The sequence below is a fragment of the Plectropomus leopardus genome, chromosome 6 (assembly GCF_008729295.1).
Source record: "Plectropomus leopardus isolate mb chromosome 6, YSFRI_Pleo_2.0, whole genome shotgun sequence".
NCBI lineage: Eukaryota > Metazoa > Chordata > Actinopteri > Perciformes > Serranidae > Plectropomus > Plectropomus leopardus.
In genome coordinates, this window is record NC_056468.1 from 671,445 (window position 1) to 692,704 (window position 21,260).

General features: G+C 41.9%; 1 protein-coding gene across 1 annotated transcript in view; it reads right to left on the minus strand.

The window, feature by feature from the left end:
- The window catches only part of nsmfb (NMDA receptor synaptonuclear signaling and neuronal migration factor b), a 134,143-nt gene that overhangs the window by 106,378 nt on the left and 6,505 nt on the right, over nt 1-21,260 (minus strand). The window lies entirely within an intron of this gene.

The following is a 21,260-nucleotide window of genomic DNA, read 5'->3' on the forward strand; positions in this document are numbered from 1 at the left end:
GTACGTTAGACAGCTGAAAATTAGATTAGCTGACCAATATGGACAAATAATTACTTGTGGTGCATCCTTTTTTATTTTATTAATGAATAATCACAATTAAGAAATCATGCAGGTGCATGTATTTGCCTGTGCAGTAATAGGCTAATGTACTCTATAACTGTCCAGATGCACTCTGGAAACTTTTGCTCACAGCAGCTGCTGGAGAATTTTTTGTGGTCACTGAAATACTGCTGTTATTATTATTGTTGTTGTTGTTGTTACTGAATATTACTGTTAAATCTTCAGTGCCTGCTTTACATGAAGTAGAATGAAAAACATATATATATATATATATACAGTATATATATATATACGTACATATCTTGAGGAACTTGGGAAGTAACACAGAGCACACACTTTACCAGTAAATTAGGCCTTTTATCTTTGCTGTTGTTGTTTAAATTAGAGTTGCGTCGATTTCATGTTTTGCTGGTCCGGTCCTGTGCAGTGAGTTTTGGAGGTTTAACTTCATGCAAACAGGCTTAACCGGTGTTTGTGATTAGAACAAGTTATGGTTAAAAAAAAAAAAAAAAAAAAAAAGCAACAGACATCAGCAATCTGTGCAGATGGCCTCACAGCGCTAAATCAAGCTCATGTCACATTAGTAATAAGCAATATGACAACGTGATTAAAATAATATTATGTTTATAAATTTGAAAATAAATTTTTTTAAATGGTGCTGAGCCATGAGTGTGTGACAGACTGTGGCAAATTACTGCCAATCACTGCCAAGCACCAAACTGCAAGAGATCAAATTTTAGAGGAAGATGTGCACATCATAAGTTGTTTACTGAAAATTCATGTGTTATCGGGCTGACGAAGACAAGAAACATGGCTATCTTGGTCTCAAAGAAAACCAAAATTGCTTCAATATCCAACATTTTGGATTTGAAGCCAACAACAAAAGTGAGCTGAAAAACACAGATGCGGCCATGTGTAAACTCTGCAGGAACTTGTCATGGCCAAAGGGGTAATACATCCTATTTACATGCCCATCTGCAAAAATAGCATGCCTCCATTGCAGCACACATGGGCCCCACAGTTAAAGGAGGACAGTCTTCCACTTCATCCCAATCAACCATTGAAGGAGCATAAAATATAAAAGAGTGCCAGATGGAAGGAGTGCACTGAAGCTGTTACCAAATATATTGCTGAGGAGATGGTGTATTTTAACACACTTGAATAGCTGTCGTTCAACTCGCTGCTGAAGAAAAACTTTGGGAAAAATTCTGGCCGAGGTGGAAATCTACAGACGGAGAGGTCAAACCCTTTTGAGTGGTATTTGTTGTGAAATGTAGTCTGCAAATACTTATCAAGTCAAGTCAAGTCAGTTTTATTTATATAGCCCATTATCACAAAACATGGTTTGCCTCAGAGGGCTTTACAGTGTACGACATCCCTCTGCCCTTAGACCCTCACATCACCCAAGGAAAAACTCCCCAAAAAGAACCCCTGTAACGGGGAAAAAAAAGAGGAAGAAACCTCAGGAAGAGCGGTAGAGGATAGTGAGGGATCCCTCTTCCAGGACGGACAGACGAGCAATAGATGTCGTAAATAGCAAATGAAATACAATCATGGCAAAAAAGGAAAGAGAAAGAGAGAGGGGGAGAGAGGGTGGGGGGGGGGCACAGCAATAATAGAAACAGATGCATGTCATATTACAATAATGGTAGGTGTGAAATTAGTAATTGCTCTCTATGATGATGTTGAGAGAGATGATAACAGTCTCATGCATATGTTGAAAGGGAGTTGTCCAAAGGCAAGATCACAGCATCGGCGCAACCAGGACCAGACCACGATCAGGGCGAGCGGGGGGCACAGAATCAGTACAGCCACAGCACGAGCACAACCAAAGGCAGGGTCGCAGCATCAGCACAGCTATCACCACGGTCAGGCACAGTCAAGGTTACGGCCAGGATGCAGGGAAACTAGGAAACAAGGGAGCAGGAACGCTCCCGAGAGGCAACAGGATTAGCGTAGTGCAGTTTCAACAGACCCAGGCTCTGTAATCGCGAGCCCCAGGTAGTGAGAGTACCACATGGCTATCACAGAGCTAAGCTAAGCTTGCACATGGCAATGCAGTAAACAGACATGCATGATTTCTGATGGCGGCATTGAGAGAAGGAAAGGAGCTCAGCGTATCAGGGGAAGTCCCCCGGCAGGTTAAACCTATGTCAGCCTAACTATGGGCTGGTCCAGGCAGCCTGAGCCAGCCCTAATTATAAGCTTTATCAAAGAGGAAGGTCTTAAGTCTACCCTTAAAAGTTGAAACGGTGTCTGCCTCCCTGACCGAAAATGGAAGATGGTTCCATAGGAGAGGAGCGTGGTAGCTGAAGGCTCTGGTTCCTAACCTACTTTTGGAAATTTTGGGAACCACAAGTAACCCTGCGTTTTCAGAGCGCAGTGATCTTGAGGGTTGGTAAGGAACTATGAGCTGTGACAGATAAGACGGAGCCTGACTATTTAGAGCTTTGTAAATAAGGAGGAGGATTTTAAATTCAATCCTGGATTTCACAGGGAGCCAGTGCAGAGAAGCTAAAACAGGAGAAATATGATCCCTTTTCTTGCTTCCCGTTAAAACACGAGCAGCAGTGTTCTGCACCAGTTGGAGAGACTTAAGAGATTTGTTGGGGCAACCAAATAAATAGGGAATTACAGTAATCCAGCCTAGAGGTGACAAATGCATGTACTAATTTTTCAGCATCTGTTTGGGATAGGATATGTCTAATTTTTGCGATGTTACGCAAGTGAAAGAAAGCCGTCCTTGAAGTTTGTTTTATATGGGAGGCAAAGGATAAATCCTGGTCAAATAAAACTCAGAGGTTCCTTACAGTTGTGCTAGAGGCCAAGGTAATGCCATCTAGAGAAATTACATTGTTGGAAAAGGAGCTTCTGAGGTGTTTTGGGCCAAGAACAATAACTTCAGTTTTGTCTGAATTCAACATCAGGAAATTACGGCTCATCCAGGCTTTTACATCCTTAAGACATGTTTGAAGTCTAGATAGCTGATCAGTTTCATCTGGTTTCATAGATAGATATAATTGCGTATCATCAGCATAACAATGGAAATTTAAGGAATGTTTTCTAATTATGTTGCCTAGAGGAAGCATATATAAAGTGAAAAGGATTGGTCCAAGCATCGAACCTTGTGGCACTCCAAAGCAGACCTTTGTATGTGCGGAGGGTTGATCATTAATGTGAACAAATTGGGAACGATCTGATAAGTATGACTTAAACCAGGCTAGTGACGTTCCTTTAAGGCCAATTGAGGTTTCAAGTCTGTGCAGTAAGATTTGATGGTCAATGGTGTCAAATGCAGCACTGAGATCTAATAGGATTGAAACAGAGACCAGACCTGTGTCAGAAGCGATAAATAAGTCGTTATTAATTTTTACTAGTGCCGTCTCTGTGCTATGATGAACTCTAAAGCCTGACTGAAAGTCCTCGAATAAACTGTTGTCTTGGAGAAAAGTCACCCTCTCTGATGAGCAACCACTCTCTCAAGGATTTTAGAAATAAAGGGGAGATTAGATATCGGTCTATAGTTAGCTAAAATCTCAGGATCGAGAGTGGGCTTCTTTAGAAGAGGTTTAATGACAGCTACTTTAAAAGACTGGGGTACATAACCTGTCAATAAGACTTATGCGTTTGCTCAACTAGCATTCCATCAGAGACAGTGTTTAGCACAGCAGGGAATACTGTACCATCTTAAAGGTCACTTCTAAAAGACTGGTCTGGGTCTGTTTTCCTGCTGTTAAGGTGCGCTGTTCTAGAACTATTTTCAATACACTAAAAGACTAGGCCTCTTGTGAAATTTCTATATCCAAAACCCTAATATAGAACTAAGAGTAACTGGATTGCAAAATGATTCTGATGAAATAGCAGAAATAGACTGCACCAGCTTAAGTATCCTACAGTCAAGCATGGTAGTGACAAAATCATTCAAAATGGCGCTTCCAAGGCAGATCTACGACATCAACTATCGCTTCATTCGCATTTTCTAGCAAAGTAGCCTACTCCTACAAACATGAAGAAAAATTGTAACACAAGAGTCATCAAGCTTGCTGTGAAGAATTTGGCATGTGACAGGGGTTACCAAGAATGCAAACTGTCTCCAGCTACAGGGGAACCCTCCAAGGAAGTTACTGGTAGGCCTAATTTCAAGTCTGTGCGCCTGAAAAGATGCATATTTCTTTTACTCACACAAAAGTATATTTAAGCAACATCACACGAGAGGGAGTGATGTTGTGCTTGTATATCATCACGGCTGTGATTTGGTCGTAGGCACGAGGCCGCAGGCCAGTCTGGTTTGAGTCAACACACAACCTTGAGTATGATATTGCTTTTATACAACAGTTCTACAAGCATCTTTTATTTTTTTTTGTTTTTTATTTCTTAATAGTAACAAGCGACAAATTATGATTTGTTTGCTTAATTCATGATTTTTTTGGCTCGGCTGACACAAATAGTTCCACAACCACTTGACGTGACAGCTGTTGCCTAGCAACACATACATAGTTTCCTGCACGCTGCTTGCTAATCTGTGTTAGCTCGGTCTTCATGTTATGCACAGAGCAGCTGCATAGTATCATGAATATTTATCTGTGTTTTCAGTGAAATCAGAGTGTTAACACACACTTTGGAGGCCAGTGTGATTCAGATGACTCAGTTTGATCAGACAGTTCGTCGTTCCAGTGTGTCCGCTCACTGCCGTGATCTCCGTCACCTTGAGTCCCGTTTCAGACAGCATGTGTGTGTCAGTGTCGCTCAGGCTGTGGATAGTGTCAGACGAGTATGTCCCTGTCTCACTGCACATCCTTGTAACATCTGTAATAGTCGTTTACCCGAAATGAACGGCGGCTTACCAAAACCAGTCCATGACAGCTGCCTGCTGTAGTTACTAAAAGTTATGAGGAAGTGTAGGGGCATCCTCATAACCTTTAGTAACTCCAGTGCATGTAAAGTCAGCTCAAGCCACACTTCAAAATTCCCGTCCTTTGTCGCCCCCCCATCTCTCTCTTACCTCTCTTCTTTCTCTCCTCCCTCAACCTGACCAACTGACAGCTATGTGAATATCACCAGCTAGCTGTTTGAACCTATGCTTACACCCTACTATAAACATATCCCACTTTCACTCTTACACTAATTAACGGATTTTGAACAACTGTGGAGTAATACATGCAAAGTTAAAACTTAACAGTACCAGTTATGTTGTACTCCTATATCAGCACTCATGGAATGCCTTTCGACCAATTAAATTGCTTGGTCGGAACTAACTGTTGTATAATGAGCGATAGCAGACCTACACATACTGATGTAGTGCACAATAATACAATATAATAATACAATACCCCAGTCTGGACACAGCTGTGTCCGAAATTAGATATTATGTCTCATTATGCTCCACTCAGAAGCAGCTGCTGCATCAAGTCTTTTTTGGATAAATTTGGTAAACCGGTCCAGTCTGGTGTGAGTCTTAATATTGTAGCGACCCTGTGGTGTGGCCAGCCATCATCTCCTGTCTCTCTGCCATTCACCAACGTGCATGATGTGTCAGTGTGCGCGCATGAGTGCGATTTGTGGGGGAAGAGGGGGCTGGACACGAGTTCAGTAGAGTGTTTATGTTGTTACAGGAAGCTAGTTCTGAGCGGTTCTCTGTGGGACGCTTTTTCTTCACTGCAGTGTGTTCGTACGGGCTGCTGAATGAGATAATAAACTCAGCCACTTCAAGACATACTCTCGTCAGTGTCCATTACAATATAAGGTAAGGTAAGTAAGTTTAAGTTTATTGTCATTTTTTCTTAAACGTAGTTTTAGAAGAATTGAAATTTAAAGGTGATCCTAAATCCTGCTACATCTTTTGGTGTGGAGGGGGAGTTGAGGAGCCTCACAGTCTGGGGAAAGAAGCTGCTCTGTAGTCTGGTGGTTCTGCAGCAGATGTTTCTGTATCTTTTTCGAGATGGCAGCAGGGTAAACAGACTGGCTAGGGTTGCTGCTGTCTTTCAGTATCCTTTGGGATCCTCACTTCACTGAGGTCACTGATGCTCTGTAGATGGGAACCAGTGATGCTCTGGGCAGTTTTAATCACCCGCTGTAGAACCTTCCTGTCCTGTCAAACCAGCCCAACCCTAGTTTATATGCACACTGTAAACATGTAAATATGTCATAATAATATACATATGTGTATAATAGACATAATCCAAGCATGTTGCATGCTGTGCATAGTATATATACTATCATATCCACTTACCTCATGTCTAATCTGTTTATCATTCAGTGTTCTTAGACTGTTTGCACTCTACACGTTTCCACTAATGTCTGACTTTATAAAAGTGATTGTGATTCTAAATAGCTGAAGTGTCATATATGGTAGTTTACACAGCTTACACAGAAACTGAGGAGTGTCTAAAGGTTATTATCTTTGAATGATGATTTTCTGCTACATATAGCTCAAGATCAGATCAGTAAAATTTGCTGCTTTACTAGAGTTTAGTAGTCACATACAGATTTCTCATGAAACACCCACACACTTAGAATACTTATCAAAGATCTTATAAAAGATATAGACCACACTCACACACACACACCCATGGAGAACAGTAAGTCTGTAATCACTCTCCTCCCACTCACTTTGACCTGGCATTTTCCTGTTGTCTGCATACACACATGCACAGTCTTCCACACTGTCAGAGCGTGCATGTGGAGCAGCATGCAGAAAAAAGAAATAGGCTACACACACACACACACACACACACACACACACTCACGCACAATACACTTTCTATATGAACACAGGGATAAATCTCCAGGGGACTGTGATGAAATGGAATTGCTGTGTTGTTGCTGTAGCCTATATGCCTGCCTGCTGCAACACTCTAAGTAATGAAATATTAGGTGGCACGTGCAGCAGCAGTGCTCCTCGTGAAAACTCCTCTCCCAGCCTGGCTGAAGGGAGAGGAGGAGTAAGAGGAGGAAGAGCATGAGGAAGAAAATTCAATCATCTATGATATATTTTGCTTGGCTCTGCAGTGCTTTGACTAAATATTCCATATGCTAAGCTGAGAGAAAAAGGGATGTCAAATAAGCTATGGTTTGCAGAGCTAGAAAAGCTCCCCTCCATGGATACTGCTCACCCCCTGCTGCAACAACAAAATGCAGGTCATTCTTAGAGACTTGCATCATCCTGCAAACTCTCAGTTAAGGTGGAGAAGCTCTAGATCCCAGCTAAGTCACCATCGCACAGAGATCATCAGAGCAAAAAAGAAACACTTTCACAACAGTTACTGGCAAAATACATTTAAATTGGAGTGAAAAAAAACAAAACAAATTGTCATGCTACCATCACCAAAGGGAAAGTTTAAAGAAAATAGTTTTTTTTTTTAAAAATTCTTCTCCTCTTTGATTTTGGATTAAAGGAATCACCCGAATTAACTGTTAATGACCTACTGACCTGCTTCTTTTGAACCTCCTATTTTTGCATATTTTAGTACAGCCCCATCCCAGCCTACCCTGCTGACCTCTCATGACATTAAAGCTATCTGGATATACTCAACCCCTGTTTAATATAAATCCAAAAACCCATATTTGTGGCCCAAGAAAACAATACTAAACCGGAAAAGTAAGAATAAAATCTCACATTGGTAAGATCCAACAATGCAACAATTAACAACAACACCAATCAGCTTTTCAGAAGAAACCAGGTTAAGCAGTTCAATAGAATATTTTCATAAATGTTTAGATCAGTCCTACTGCCAGTGAGCTAATGCTACATTTAAGTATGGATGTAAATGTAAGCATGTAACCAGGGTATGTGTATGTGGTAGTGTGTATTTGTATATGTATGAATAGAAAAAATTGACAATACTATACCAAAGCCATCCTGCAAAGCTCAGCTGAAAACCAGACAGATCACAACCCCTGTTTATTTAGACTTATTTCTTCCCTCCCTCTCGCTATTTGTTTCACCATCTCCTGATCATCTTCTTTATTTTCCGTGTAATTATTTTATTTTTAAATTATTTTATTTCTTTTTAAAATTTTCTCTCCACATGCTATCCGCCTGTTTAAAGAACACCGATAAGTATCGGTGCCCTTTAATGTTTTGCAAATTAGTAAACATCTGTCCATCTATTGTCGCCTTTTTGTATTTGTCTGTATGTCCATATTGTCTAAATGTGTTATTTACAAATTGTTAAATAACAGGAAAAAAACATAAAGTTTTCCTCACTATCCAAACTTCTCTAATGGTGAAGTAAAAATGGTGGAATCATACCTTACTAACCAGTCTTAACTAGTCTTGTCTCCATAAATAATCAACAATCTAAGCCATTACAGCTCCCTCCTGGGGGGTATACTGCGAAGCGAGATTAGTGCCTTAGCGAGGTCTGTGGAGTCTAAAGCAAGGGTTTCCTGTACTACGAAGGTGGCTCTCTTTTGACCTGGCTTGATTGCTATGGTAACTTACATGTCAAACTTAACCTTGTCGGGAGCAGTTTATGTTCAGAGTTTCAGCTTGAAATCAGCTGAAAAGCGTCATTCACAGCTTCTTTGAGGAGTGTCACTCGATAATCAGTGTCAGCATGAATTGAAAATGTTTATAATACCCTTCATACAACTTGAGCCGTAATGTTACATAAATGCCTTCCAACAAAGTTGCGCATTTACAGTATACCTATATGCATTACAAAGCTTTATTTTTCCCCACAGGAGCCTGCATTTTATCAGTGATGCAGAAAATCTAAAACAGACTATTTTTTTACCTTATTCACGTCTCACTGAACTACTGAATGTTTCTGTGGTGTTTGCTGGTCAACTTGTCCACAGTGAATCAAAAATTTTTATGAAACCACAGATCACATTAGACATTAACAGGTCACTATATATTTTTAATCAGGATGATGTTAATTTCACAATAAATGCGGTATAATTCCTACAAATCATGCATACCGTTACCACTTCTATTTATATACTTAGTTCTGATGTGCTGAAGTCTGTTTAAACACTAATGTTATATTACAGCTGATATATTAGTCTCTTAATATTTATCACAGATATTATTCAATCCTGACTTTGATTTCTCTAAAAACTAAAGTGATTGATATGTCTCCTTCATTACAGGACAGTGTCAGACCTAAAATCTGCTGCATCAAGTTTGAAGTTTCAGAGCTGCAAAATGTGCAGCTGATATGTTAGAAATAATGGAGTGATATATTGCCTAAATAGATCAACTACTGTATATGAACTTGTGCATTCAACATACGTCATTTTCTGTCAGCTCCCGCGTTTATTAAAGCAACAGTGTTTCTTTGTGCGTTATGCTTTCTAATATTCTTCAAAGGGCAGAAGTAGGCATCACGCAATCGATTATTTTTAAGTGTCAAATGGCATCATTTAACTCATTTTCTTTGAACACGCAGAGAGTTTGAAGCAGAAAACCTGGGTTAACAAAGAAAGTTGATAACCACCTTCCTGTTAACTCTGACTGCGGCTGCAGGGTTTGTCAAGCCAGCTCAGTCAAAGAGAGCCTGGCTCTGTTGAACTGGCTCCGTAATATACCCCCCTGATGTCCCAAAAGGATCCATTCTTGGTCCGTGTAGTCTGTACATCAACAACCTTCCATTTGCTTGTGCTGAAGTTGGAACCCTAATAATGTATGCAGACAACGCTGTTGTATTTGTACATTGAAAAACCATAGCTGATCTTATAGCTAAGCTCACCAGTTCAGTTGCTCAGGTCAAAACATGGCTGAAACAGCACTGCTTCAAACTCAATGTGTCTCAAACAGTCAGCATGGTCTTCTGTAATACCAATAGTAACCTTCATATATTTTAACTGTGAACAATTAAAGCTGGGTTGTTTATTGACTGTAACTTTTCTTTTAAGTTGTGTGAAAAGAAACAAAAAACCTGTAATAGGATCTGGTCAAATCTTTCAAATTTCTGATTCATGAGAAATCACATTTCTACAAAGACTGCCATGACGTTTCTACATTCACATTAACTCAATCTGTCTTTCACTTTCATGGTTGTCAGAAGGGGTAGCTCGTATAGGGACTCATAGTCTTCTGGATCACATGGGAGCCTGAATAATCAGATCTCCTTCTCTTCATGCAGTTGATGTGGGGGAGGGCAACTGGTTGTCTATAAAGGACCAACAGTTTCCTTAAAAGTCAGTCCCATTCCCTTCCATTTCAACATCACTTCCAGCAATAGGATTACTACCAATAAAGGGAACAGATAAACACAACACACCCCTCCCCCTACAAACACAAGCTGGAGTTTGACTTGGCAAGTCAAGTGGAGCATTACTCATGTAGGCCACAAACTAAACCAACAGAGAAACAGCAAAACAAAATAGCCAACAAACAAAACAACTCATGATCAGAGCTAGAGAGTCATTTTCAACATGCAAAGAAGAATGCTAACAGCCCAACAGAGGAAGACCAAGGTCCCCAGTGTTCAAAGACACAGTCACAGCATTATGTCAACATGGCAAGCTGACATCCACTTGCTCAATGGCACATTCATCTATGTCTTCTATGTTACATCTCCTTCTGGTGTTCTATACATAGGTCTGCATATGGGGAAACCAGTATGAATTCAGATGGGTATCTTGACAGCATGGACAGACAAAACAAGGAAGACCACAATTAATTAATTAGACTACAAATAATTAATAATTATGTATTAAAATAAAACAAATGTATAATGCATATGGATCTAAGTAGATAGATAGATAGATAGATAGATAGATAAAACTTTATTGATCCCACATTGGGGAAATTTGTGCATCAGACACAGATGAAAGAAGGAAAACAGCAATTTAAAAGAGATATAAATAAGAAGAGTAGCATTATATACAGCAATTTAAAAATAAAGATATCAAAGAAAAAAGACACCATATATATATACATTGTTAGCTGAAGGTAATCTATATGCACACATACACAGTATGCATTATGGGCGAAGGGTTGTGGAAATATGTAGATAATAAACAAGTACACATATGTATATGTACTATATATGGATGTATGTAATATAAATATGTGCGTGGGAGTGCACTGTGTGTGCATAAAGTGGGGACAGTGGAGGTAAAGTGTCTAAGTGACTCATGACTTCATGATGCGTTATAGAGTCTAACTGCTGTTGGGATGAATGACCTGCGAAAGCGCTCCTTCCTGCAGCGAGGGTGTTTCAGTCTCTGACTGAAGGAGCTGCTCAGCGCACTCACAGTCTCATGCAGAGGGTGGTGAGAGTTGTCCACGATAGATGTCAGCTTTGCCAACATCCTCCTCTCACCCACCACGACCACAGATTCCAGAGAACATCCCAGCACAAAGCCAGACCTCCACACCAGTTTGTCGATCCTGTTTCTGTCCCTGTCAGTGCTTCCCCTCTCCCAGCAGACCACTGCATAGAAGAGGGCAGATGCTACAATGGAGTCGTAGAATGTCTTTAACAGGGTCCTGCAGACTCCGAAGGACCTCAGTCTCCTCAGCAGGTGGAGTCGACTCTGGCCCTACTTGTACAGGGCGTCTGTGTTTGTAGTCCAATCCAGTTCATTATTGAGGTGAACACCAAGGTACCTGTAAGAGTCCACTGTCTCTACCTCTTTTCCATGGATTCTCACCGGTGTGACAGGGGGGACTTCCTCTTGAAGTCTATGACCATCTCCTTTGTCTTGTTGGCATTGATTTGCAGGGCATTGATCTCACACCAGCCGACTAAGTCACTGATGACCCCCCTGTATTCCTGGTCGTTCCCATCCAATACGCATCTGATGATGGCCGTATCATCTGAGAACTTCAGTAGGTGGCAGTGGTCACTGTTGTAAACAAAGTCTGGGGTGTAGAGACTGAACAGAAAGGGTGAGAGCACTGTGCCCTGCGGCACCCCCATTTGCAGATAACCACATCAGACACACAGTCGTGGAGCCTCACATACTGTGGTCTGTTGGTGAGGTAGTCAATGGTCCATGCAGTCAGCTTCTTGTCCACACCGGCTGCCTCCAGCTTCCCTCTCAGCAGTGCAGGCTGGATGGTGTTGAAGGCACTTGAGAAGCCAAAAAACCTGACCCTCACAGTGCTCCCTGCCTGCTCCAGGTGAGAGAGGGATTGGTGCAGTAGGTAGATGACAGCGTCGCAGCATATGTAGGGGGGATGGTGGAAGCTGGGGGGTGGGGGAGGTGGTTCAAGTCACCTCCCCCATTCAAGTCGTGAGCCCACCCCCGGTCAGCAGGCACTGTGGCTCCCCCAATTGGCCTTGAAGTGACCGGAGATTTTCTTCATGTTCCTCCATCCTCCTCCTGAAGCTCTCTTTGCCTCCCCGGATCTTATATTTAAGATCCTTTTTTTCTCCAGCTCCTCTTTGTCTCCAGATTTGAATGCCCTCTTCTTCTCATTCACCAGGGTCTTCAGCTCTGGGGTCAGTCAAGGTTTACTGTTGGAGAAGCACCGTACTTTCTTGGTTGGTACAGTGTTCTCCACACAGAAATTGATGTAGTCCGTGATGCAGTGGATGAGGGCGTCAATGTCCTCCCCCTCGAGGCCTGCAGACTTCCTGTCAGTCTGTGCATTCAAAACAGTCTCTCAGGGCCTCACTTCATTCCTCAGACCACTGCCTTATCACTTTCCCGGTGGGGGTTGTCTTCCTCACCATGGGGGTGTAGGTGGGGTGCAGCATAACTAGGTTGTGGTCTGAGTGGCCAAGCGGGGGGGAGGGGTGATGAGCTGTAAGCCACCTTTGTGTTGGCAAACAGCAGGTCAAGAGTTTATTGTCCCTGGTATGGCAGTCGACATACTGGGAGAAGTTAGGGAGAGTGGTGGACAGCGTGCCATGATTAAAGTCCCCAGAGATAATAATAAGGGACTGCGGATGCGCTGTCTGTAGCTGAGAGACAGTGGTGTGAATATCTTCGCAGGCTGCCCTAGCAAGAGGGCGAGATTGCAACAGTTAACACAATAACATGTGAAATCTCCCGGGCCAGGTGGTATGGCCGAATGCTAACCGCTAACAATTCAATGTCTTTGGCACAGTGCTGCTCCTTCACCGTGATGTGTCATGGGTTACACCATCTCTCGCTAGTCCCCCACCTCTTCTCTTACCACTCTCCCTCATGCTCCGGTCTGCTCTTACTAGTTGAAATCCGTCCAAAGTTACGATGGAGTCCTGTGTGTGGTCCATGAGCCAGGTCTCCATGAACAGCAGGAGGCTGCTCTGCTGGTACTCCCATTGCAGTCTGGTTAGCGCCGTCAGCTCTTCTATCTTGTTGGGTAAAGATCTTACATTACCCATGAGAATGGATGGAATGCTCGGTTTGTACCGTCTCCTCCTCTCTCGGTACTTCGCTCCAGCTCTGCATCCCCTTCTCTGACGCCGTAATTCCTTTGGAATCTTGAGTCGCTCCTTCAGGAGTACCCTGCTGTTGCTAAGCACTAGCAGCTGATCCTGGCTGTAAACAATGGGGGGGCTCACGGGTTCCCCAGATGTGGTGGCTAAAAGTCCCAAAAAGAGTAGAAGACACGCTACTACTCTCACTAAACTTAGCATGTCCATAGCGGGTTGTAGTCAAGAAATAAACACGACCCAGATAGTCGGGAAAAGGGCTTAAAAACACAGAAAAACACAAGAAAAACAAGGAGGTAAACAGGGAGCTGTGGCAACAAGCTGCCTACCGTGGCGCCATCTTGATCTCTTGCTCTATACACAAAGATTTTTGCAAAATATAAGGTGGCAATAATGTGAAAATGAAACCAAATAAACCAAAAAAAAAAGAACCAAAAAGCTCCCTGCTTGCTGGGAGGAGAGAGAGACAGAGCTGCCATATTCAGCCCTCTGTAGGAGTCAAAAGGAATAGATTCAATAGAGAACATCCTCCTGACACACCTCTTTCCTGCCTGACTGCTAAAATTTTACAACCCCCTCCAAGTCTTCCTCCTCACCCTCTCAGCAACCTTTGTACCTGTAGGACAGGAGTGAGCAACCTGTGACTCCAGAGCTGCTTGTGGCTCTTAAGCCCCTTTCTAGTGGCTCACTGTGGCTTTGAAAAAAAAAAATATGAAAAAGAATAATGGTTATTCTTTTTAAATTTTAAATGTAAGTTATCATGGTTGTAAGCCTGAAGGGGTTTTTTTAAATTCTCAAATTAAAAAAAAAAAAAAACATAGTCAAACAAAAAATGTTAAAAAAAAATTACTTTTCATCAACTAAAATGCGCATCCAACATCGAACTGTTGCCATCTGGTTGCAGGTGTGTTTTTGAACCTAACATTGGCTGGTCTCCCAGGCTAAAAGTATGGAAGGAGAATTTAAGAATTTAACAAATGGACTTTTAAGACATGGAATAACTCTTCAAACTCCACTACTGCTGCTGCTAGTTTTGTGGCAACTTAGGAGATTGTAATGCATGGAAAGCTGTTCACAGACGGAAATCATTCATTAAAATATCAGAGCATCTATTAGACTTCAAAAACAAAACTAAGATAGTTCAGAAAGTTGAAGATATTAAACTCTGTGCAAAGACTGTCAAGGACAGAGCCATAAAAATGTCTGCAAACATCAGCTCAGCTTCAGCATATTCAGCTGCCTGTGATGTGAGCCATACTGAGCAGGCGAATGTGAACAGAATATGTAAACTGTTTCTTTATTGTAGTTCTATAATTTCATAAAAGCTACAAAACATGATGTTTTCAAATGTAAATGCAAATCAAAAGTACCAAATAATCACAAGTGCTGCTTCACTTCAACAAAACTCCAGCTACCAAATCAACACAGAACTGGAATTAACGTCCACACAAAGAGGAAGGCAAGCTACAACAAAGCTCTCACCTGAAACAAAAAAAACCCCACAAACTTCAGCACTTGCTGCCAAAGCTAGCAGGCCAAGCTACCAATTTGCAAACACAAACAACAAACTTAATCAGCCGCTTCTTCACAGCTGTCATTTTAGTTCCTCACCTACGAAACCAAAATCTATCATGAGGCTAGCCATCTTGAGGAGCGCCAGGCTCAAACAAAGTTGATAATGCATACCATCAACTCCAAACCAGCATTTATGTTACCCCCCAACGTCTGGCCTGTATCACATGTAGTTGTAGTTGCAAATAAAAATAGACAGCCAAAATGTCAGGTGGGAAATAGGCCGAGTAAATACATGAATTCATTGATAGTATATTAAATAACCTAGCGTGACCCATAAGATATGTTACCAAGATAACTTGAATATATGCCTAAATTATGAAGACCAGATTTCAGGATTTTAATCAGGCTCTACTCATCCAATGAAGCCACATAGCTTGCATCCCTGCTTCTTTTGAAAAAGTGCCACATCTATGGCAGTCATGGTCTTCCTATCACTGTGCTCAGTCTAGTTAGGTGAGTGCATCACAGATCACATTCTCCAGGAAGGCCATCTACACACCCCAGGTCCTTTTGTAGATCAGACCAGATCACTCCACCTCAGGTAGCCAGATGGTGGATAGCTGGCTTAATAATTTCCTGGATGTGTTCACAAAGGACATTACAATGATGCTTGCTGCACTGAGTCCTTCCTCTTTAACTAAATCTTTGGTTAGTCCCTCTATTCAACAGACTTCGTCATTTAGCTTGTTTTCAAGTGTTTTTAATTTGAAGGTGTTTTTTTTAAATGTGGGCTAATATATGGCAAATTAAGTCATTTGTTGGTCTTTATGGTCCAAATTCAGTGTGGGGACAAGTCTGTTACGATAATTTAAGCCATTTTCTCAGTCATACATGGCTGTTAAAGTAAACAGAAAATATAAAACAGCCCAATAACAATGATAGATGATGTATGGTGTTACATTAGCAGCTGTGCAGAAAGTTTAAGTTAAGTAATAATCCTATTATATCATGCTTGAGTGGGGACAAAAAGTAAACAGGATGGTGCTGTTTTGCTGCTATCTTGACAAGCGCTCTAGGATGCTCTCCCTTAACATGTCTGGTCACAGTAGTTGTACTCCTGTGATAATCTGTTTCAGCCATAGAGCAAACTGTAGCTCGATCTCCAGTGGAATCCATGATTTAACCAGTGAGCATACAACCTACTTACTGCTGAGATTGTGACAGGTTTCTGTTTTAGAGATGGGACCCAGATATTTCTAACTAATAGCCACAATGGACCGTGGCTGGAGCTAATCTATGCAGTGATAAGGACAGGGTTGCTGCTGGTCACACAGTCTTCAGGGAAAGAGGCCCTGAAATCACATTTTCACCAAAGTGGAAACTGAAGTGCTGTGCAACTGCTTTCAAAAGAGACTCAAACACTCTTGAAACATTAAGGGCATTTGTACCTCTAAAGTGTCCTTTCCTATTGTGTGGTTAACAAAGCATAGAGCATGGTTTGTGTGAATACCTGCACATACAGTCACCATTGGTTACTGTGGCTTACCTCAGCTTGTTTGTTTAATTTCTCTCTTCCTCATGGGACCTCCAACAAGCATCAACAACTCTCCAACAAGGAGTGTTGTTGATGCTGGAGGACGTGCTTGTCCCTCCTCTGCTTTTTTTGTTCACCTTCCTGCATGCTCACAGCAGAAAAGACTCTTTTCACCTAATGGCTTTTCGAATGTACCCTGCTCCAAGCAGACACAGAACTCGTCTTAGTGAGTTCAATCAATCAATCAATCAATCAATCAATTTGTTACATGACATCGTAAGTTGTCAGTTCCTTCAGTTATAGCAATAGTAATACATAAATGTCAGTGTTTAGGATTGGGCAGAGTCATCATTTAGTATCCTTCTTGGCTTGAAGGTAGAAGCTCGCTCTGTGCTTCTCAGTGCTGCCTGGTGTAACTGGTACCTTTCTCCGAACCTTAATAGGATGAAAAGGCAGTTATTCAGGTGGTTGGGATCTTGAATGATTCTCTTGGTTATTTTTGCATCATCTAAACATTCTTAATGCAGGGTAGAGCAGCGCCTATGGTGTGTTCAGCTGAACTAACCACTCTTTGAAGGGCCTTGTGGTCCTGTTCACAGTTGTTTCCATACCAGGCTGTGATATTCTCCGTTAGGAATCTCTTGATGATGCAGGAGTAGGAATTCCTCAATATTTGAGAGGATATCCAAAATTTTATCAGGTGTTCCAGGGAAAACAGTCTCTGCCTTTCATTTTTTCACCACTGAGTCAGTGTGCAGCACCCAGGTCAGTAGGTCTGTCGTTCCAATTTCTTCCTGTAGTCCCTTTTTGTCATATCGCTCTTCTTACATTGTAGGTTTCTGCTTTAAAATTGTTCATATTTCCAGACTGCAATCCTGATTTGTAAGCTGCAGTGCATTTTTTATGGTATCGCGCATGGATCTAGTAATCCATGGTTTCTGATTGTGGAATGATTTAACTGTCGATTTTGATACAGTTGCTTCTATAGTTTTACAGATTAAATCCATCACAGACTCAGTGAGTTCATTGTTGTCATCAGTGATGTTGAAAGTGGTGTCCTGGAACTTGCTCCAGACTGCATCATGTAATGCAGACATCTGATAGGCCTGATCATTTGCAGACCTCTCACGTCACTGGGATTATGTGCTGAAGTTTTTTGACACACTTTGATCCGAACAGGATGGCTGCATGGCCATGCATGGCAGGGGTAGAGATTCTGCCCTGCAGCCACTTCTGAATGCAGTATAACATTGATCCAGTATCCATAATTCCCTTGTAGTACCTGGCTGAATGTACAGTCCGGTATTTCTTAAGTTTTACATTTATTTAAATTTCAGTGAAACAAAGCACATTGCAGTTCCTGATATCCCACTGGAGACTGACATAGGTGTGGGGATCATACAGGTTATTACACAAAACCTAGGAACAACAAAGCCAAACTGCTAACTCTGTAAAGGTAACAAAATGTAGCACCAGTTTACTCTGACCTGGACCACTGGAATAAAGCACAGCAAAGTCTGCATCACAACCACTTATCATGGCTCAACCACCACAGAGACAGCCAGCTAACATAAGAAGCATGGCACAGCATCTCTTTTTCCCCCCATTCATTTTTCACCATAACCCCTGGGTCCAGTCAATGTTAGCACAGTAACAGTAGAGGCTTAACAAGACTGTTTAACTTTTGTCAGTATATGTGTAGCAAATTGATTTGATGTTATTCAGTGAGTTTTATTGTTTATCTCTTTTTCGGTGTATTAAACAGAACCAGTGTTGAGTGAGGAGACTGACAACCACCTCACTGAAGTGATGTGGCTCGCACGCTTATGGGGCTTATACAGACAGCGTTGCTCCTGCAGTGCTGGGTCAGAGGTGCTTGCAGCTATAGCTATTGTATTTCCACCATTAAAAGTCAGTACTCAGTCATGTAAGCAGCCATGCAAGCCACTGCACTGTCAACAACATGGAGGCAGTGTGGCCTGGGTAAGCTGCTCCAGTCAAAGCATGGATTCCCCCAGAGAGCAAGCCGCAAATGAATTTCCTCCATTAATATCAGTCTGTGATTAATGTTGAAGCGAGGTTGATTATTTTATTGCAGGGGTAACCTGAGCCTTACATCTGTCCCACAGACTATATTACAGGCAAAATACACACTTGAGAAATAGCTGGATGAAAATCAACTCTGCACTCTGCACTGGATTTTTTGTACGGTAGCTTCGACCACCAGAGTGTGAATGTGTGTGTGAATGGGTGAATGTGAAAATGTAGTGTGAAAGCGTTTTGAGTGGTCAATAAGACTAGAAAAGCGCTTTACAAGTACAGTCCATTCACCATTTACCATTTAGTCCACCTGATGCTACATCAAGTGCTGACTGATGTTCGCAGTGTTGTAAAAGCAAGTGAAGTTGTCATGTCTTTGGGCCAAAGACATTAATAATTCATATGTTTCATAAGTTAGTTAAAAAAGTAATAAATTATTTCATTTTCCGTAAATAAATAGCTAAAAGTTCTAATAAATATTGTTAAAAACTCTAAGGTTAAAAAGTCTACAGAGTGAGACATCTTCTCTAGAAAGTATCGTTTCTGGGCCACTGAGTGAGTGCTCTCGCGTATAGACAATCTTTGTTGTTTTCTCTCGGAAAAAGCAGGCTGGCCTCACGGCAGAGACGGAACAGGAAAAACCTCATAAACACGCTAAAAGTTGCTCTTAACGCTTGTTTCTTGGGAAATTATTGTCTTTGTAAGTATATATGTGTACAAAGCACCTACATAGACGCATTTTCTATTTCAAAAGTTGTACTTGTTTGTCAAGTTACTAACGTCATGCTGCCGCTATTTTGCGTTTGCATTTGGTGTAAGTGTGTTAGCTAACTGTTAGCTGATGTGTGTTTAGCCTGCGATATGAGCAGTATTGGAAGTTTATTTTATTTTTTCTGTATGTTTCAGTTACCACTTATTTTTGCAAGAAAGCTTCATAAAGCAAGAAAAGCAAGCCTTGTGTGCGGAGTTTTCTGCATTGGTTCGCTGGCTGTCTAGCAGCATACAGACACATCTTGTGAGGACAGCACAGTAAAAAGACAAGTAAAGACGTCCAAAGTAAGAAGACGTCTTCTCAGCGGATTCAAGCAACACAGACCAGCATTTAGCAGACATGAGTACTCGCTCAGGGAAAAGGTATTTGAAAGATTATGAGCTGCATAATGAAGCAGACCCACTGCAACAACCAGACGTTGACACAGAGCATCCGGATGACGCAGACCAACCGTCGGCCATGCTACAGCCACCACCACCATCATCTGACACCAGGTCCAAGACCACCAGGACATCCCGCACATCGTCTTCGGTATCTACAGCCACAAAAGCCTATGCCAAGGCGCAAGCGGCCAAAGCTCAACTAGCCTTTGCTGAAAAAGAAGCTAGCATGATGAAACAAAAATCTGACTTAGATGCGAGCCTTCATGTTTTAAAATGTCAAAAAGAAATAGCAGCAGCTGAAGCAGAAGCTGCAGCCTATGAAGAGTTACAGAGTCATAGCGGGGAGGGAAGCATTAAGCCCCTTTCTGAAGTTGATTCTCATGTGAAAGTACAACGCACAAGTGAATATGTTGCTCAACAACGTAAGTTAGTCCTTTCACAAGCCTCAAACAGGTCACATCCGCTCTCTGCGACAAGAGGGAATGCTGCAGTAGTACAAGACACCAATCAATCATTTGATCAGCTAACAAGTGATACACAGTATGCACCTCCTCCAATGGTTGCAGACATAAAGGAAGAGCGAAAGGTAACCGAGGGTCCTGCAAATACTCAAATGTTAAATCCTCTAGCTCACACCTTTCAGCCTCCAAAGAACAACTCAGCTGAGTTTAAAGGAGCTCAAGATTTTGCTAAATATCTCATTCGCAAAGAACTGGTCAGTGCTGGTTTGCTGCATTTTGATGACAAGCCCGAAAACTATTGGGCATGGAAAGCCTCATTCGTTAGTGCAACTAAAGATTTGGATTTGTCAGCTAGAGAGGAAGTAGACCTGCTCACGAAGTGGTTAGGGCCAAAATCCTCTGAACAGGCCAAAAGGATTCGTGCAGTGCACACCGTCAATCCATCTGCAGGTGTGAAAATGGTCTGGCAACGCCTTGAGGAGTGTTACGGATCCTCAGAGGCCATTGAAGACGCACTCCTGAAAAAGATAGAGGACTTTCCAAAAAAACTAACAAACAAAGACAATGCTAGGCTTAGAGAACTTGGCGATCTCCTTTTGGAGTTACAGTGTGCTAAAGCAGACGGTGCACTGCCAGGACTTGCATACCTAGACACAGCTCGAGGGGTGAGACAAGTAGTTGAAAGACTTCCCTTCAGCCTACAGGAAAGGTGGACAACTGTGGGAACAAAATACAAAGAGACTCATGGCGTGTCATTTCCTCCTTTTTCAGTGTTTGTGCAGTTCATTCAACAGCAGGCTAAAATGAGAAATGATCCTAGCTTTGCTACATCCAACTGTAACAGTCAGGCATTCACACGCTCAGAAAAACCCACTTCATACACTCGCAAAGTCACTGTGTCTGCACACAAAACGGAAGCTATGGAGAAAAGTGGCACTGAGATAAGGAATAGCTCTGAGACAAAGAAAATAGAAGAACCAGATCGGCAGTGCCCGATTCACAAGAAGCCACATCTGCTCAAAAAATGTAAGATGTTCAGAGATAAACCAATCGAGGAACGTCAAGCTTTTCTCAAAGAGCATCACATTTGCTACAGGTGTTGTGGTTCAGTTCAGCATATGGCGAAAGATTGTAAAGTGGCAGTTAAGTGTGGTGAGTGCAACAGTCCTAAGC